The sequence below is a fragment of the Mus pahari genome, chromosome 1 (assembly GCF_900095145.1).
Source record: "Mus pahari chromosome 1, PAHARI_EIJ_v1.1, whole genome shotgun sequence".
Lineage (NCBI taxonomy): Eukaryota > Metazoa > Chordata > Mammalia > Rodentia > Muridae > Mus > Mus pahari.
The window spans coordinates 41,459,365-41,462,843 of NC_034590.1; the positions used below are offsets into that span (position 1 = coordinate 41,459,365).

Sequence of the window (3,479 nt, forward strand, 5' to 3'; positions counted from 1 at the left end):
AAAGTTCTTTATTTTATCAGCTAAAAGCTTTTCATCTACCAAACTTTTCACAAATATTTTCTCCCAGCCTGTTATTTCTTTTCTTATTCCTCTGGTACTGTCTTCCACAGGGTAGTAGGTTTTAATACAATGAAACCTAGCCTCTCAAGTCCTATGTGGACCATATCTTTGATGCTGTGTCTAAAAGTCATGTCTGTACTTAAGACTATATTTTGTGTAGAGGAAGGCCACTGATTTGTTTGAGTTAATTTTATATCCAGCTACTGCACTGAAGCTGTTTATCAGGTTTAGGAGTTCTCTGGTGGACTTTTTAGGGTCACTTATGTATACCATCATATCATCTGCAAATAATGATAATTTGACTTCTTCCTTACCAATTTGTATCCCCTTGATCTCCTTTTGTTGTCGGATTGCTCTGGCTAAGACTATATTTTTCTCCCAAGCTCTACTAGTTTACAGTTTCACAGTTAGGCTAATGAGAAGTTTTAGAAGGTAAAGGTGCTTGCCTGAAGACTTAGGTTCAAAGCCCAGAACTCACACAATGGAATGAAAGGCCCAACTACTGCAAGTCCCCTGACTTCCACACATTCGTTATAGTATGACACTCATCCAAATAAATAAACTAACTAAATAATACATAAATAAATACATAACCTGTAAAAAGGTTTTCTTAAAGAAGCTCATTCCTCATGGAGGTTCAGAGATCATTTAATAATATATATTTAAAGAACAGGATACAATTACCTATTATTCCCTTAATAGTTATCCCCATCAAATTCCTGAACAGTGATGGCATACTATACAGTTCATCATATGCAATGCTCTTTCATCTCTTTTTTTGCACGCTTTAGTTTCATATCATTTATAGTTCTTAGCATAAAAACTAGTGACAATCTTGCTTTTCAAAATTTTATTAACCAGTTCTCTAACAGCATTTATTGTTCTCTTTTTGGACAAAAGATTGGAATGCAAATTATATAAATTCATTTTTTTTGTTTAGGTTAGTTTTTAAAGAGGATCTTGTGAAAATTACTTTAAAGTACAGAGACTTTAATTTTTGAATAATATTAGTCCTACTTGTTATCCCTGACACTGTTTGTCATCCCTTCATAAAAATATGTAAGAAAGGTAAGATTGCAAACTGGTTACTAATGTAGGTCTCGGAGGAGAGCTAAAATAACCCAACCATGTTGTGAACTATAATTGAATCATTATGTAACCTCTTTCAGAGAAAATGAATTTACAGAAAGGAACAAATCTCCTGATGATTTATTTGGAGTTTCCTATTTATTTGTTCTTGATGTGTTTTCATGGATAGCTCAAATGACATTTCTCATATTGTCTTCAACTAGACAAAGTAACTGTGTTGGTAAATTACTATAAATAATTCTCTAAGGACGTCTGTGTAAACTGAACTGAATTAAATATCTTAATCTTAAGCTCATCTGTTGGCTCAGGTTTAAGTATTAGTGGGGAGTAAATAATGTGTGTAAAAACTTAGAAGGAATTGTCTTATGTAGAGACAGTACAGAGAGTAGGCATGACCAATCCTTGCTCTTTTTTACAGTCTAAATAGCTCTTCTTCAATACTAGGTAATTTATTCTCTCTCTCTCTCTCTCTCTCTCTCTCTCTCTCTCTCTCTCTCTCTCTCTCTCTCTCTCTCTCTCTCTCTCTCTCTCTCTCTCTCATGTGTGCACGTGTGTGTGTGTGTATGAAGCGAACTTTATTGATGGTATTCAAGAGACTAGGAAGGGTTGTTATTATAGGGGTCTGGGATGAAAATTGCGAGGGAGGTGCTCAGTATTGGGGGTCAAGTTGGGACAGGGACTCCTCAGCAACCAAGGGCTTCTCTCTTGCTCTCAGTGCCCTTGTTGGGGTGGGTGGTTCAGGGTTTCTTACTCTTTGGTGGCCATGTAGGCTAAGAGGTACACCCCCCGTTGCTGTAACTGTGTTCATTGTCATACCAGGAAATGAGCTTTACAAAGTTGTCATTGAGAGCAATGCCAGCTCCAGCATCAAAGGTGGAAGAGTGGGAGTTGCTTTTGAAGTTGCAGGAGACAGCCTGGTCCTCAGTATAGCCCAGGATGTCCTTCAGTGGGCCATCAGATGCCTGCTTCAACACCTTCTTGATGTCATCACACTTGGAAGGTTTCCCAAGGGGGCCTGTAAGATCCACAAGGGATACATTGGTGGTAGGAACATGGAAGGCCAGATCAGTGAGATTCCTGTTCAGCTCTAGGATAACCTTGCCCACAGCCTTGGCAGCACCATTGGATGCAGGGATTATGTTCTGGGCAGCCCCATGATCATCACACCACAGATTTCCAGAGGGGCTATCCACAGTCTTCTGAGTGGCAGTGATGGCATGTACCATGGTCATGAGCCCTTCCACGATGCCACAGTTGTTTTGGATGACCTTGGCCAGGGTGTCTAAGCAGTTGGTGGTGCAGGATGCATTGCTGACAATCTTGAGTGAGTTGTCATATTTCTTGTGATTCATATATATCACAAACATGAGGGCATCGGCAGAAGGGGCAGAAATGATGACCGTTTTGGCTCCACCCTTCAGTGGGCCCCAGGTCTTCTCTGTGGTGGTGAAGACATCAGTAGACTCCACGACATACTCAGAACCAGCATCACTCCATTTGATGTTAGTGGGATGTCACTCCTGGAAGATGGTGATGGGCTTCCTGTTGATGACAAGCTTCCCATTCTCAGTCTTGACTGTGACATTGAATTTGTCATGGGTAGAGTCATGCTGGAACATGTAGACCATGTAGTTGAGGTCAATGAAGGGGTTGTTGATGGCAACAATTTCCACTTTGCCAAGTGGTGAGCAGATGGCAGTCCTGGTAAGCAGGCGCCCAATATGGCCAAATCCATTCACACCAATCTTCACAATATTGTCTATGGGACGAGGATGGCACTGTACAAGATGTGGCTGTCTCTGGAACATGGAGGAGCAGAGAGCTGGTAGTTTATTCTCTTAAGTTAGGGAGGTGAGATCACTTTCTCTATGACAGATCCTGCTGTGATCTCTCTAGAAGGATTGAATATTGACAGATACACTTGAGGGCAGCTGAAGGAACTTGAAATTGTTACACTCACCAAAGACAATAAGGGTTCGAAAGTTAGCTACCCACATGCTAGTAGGCCATTCACAATAAACAGATGTTGACAGTACTGGAAATGTATAACTCAAGCAGATTGGGAAGCCTAGCATTGTCTCACTGCCATAGCTAAATATAGTAATCATACCTTTGGCCCTGTGTGTCACCATCTTAATAGAAACAAACCTTGTATAGTTCATATGGTGACAGCATGGGGAAACTAATAATCATGTTATAGTTGTTGTTATTTCAGATAAATTAGCAGGTTACAAGATTCTTCACATTTTGTGACACCATACAATATGACAGCCTGAGCATCTACTGTGAAAATGCAGGAAGGTGGTTTAAAAATAGCCTTTCTACAAAGT

The 3,479-nt window shown here is 40.2% G+C and overlaps 1 pseudogene; it reads right to left on the reverse strand.

Annotated features, from left to right (window-relative positions):
* Positions 1 to 1,919: 1,919 nt before the first annotated feature.
* Positions 1,920 to 2,957, reverse strand: LOC110317475 (annotated as a pseudogene).
* Positions 2,958 to 3,479: the final 522 nt, after the last annotated feature.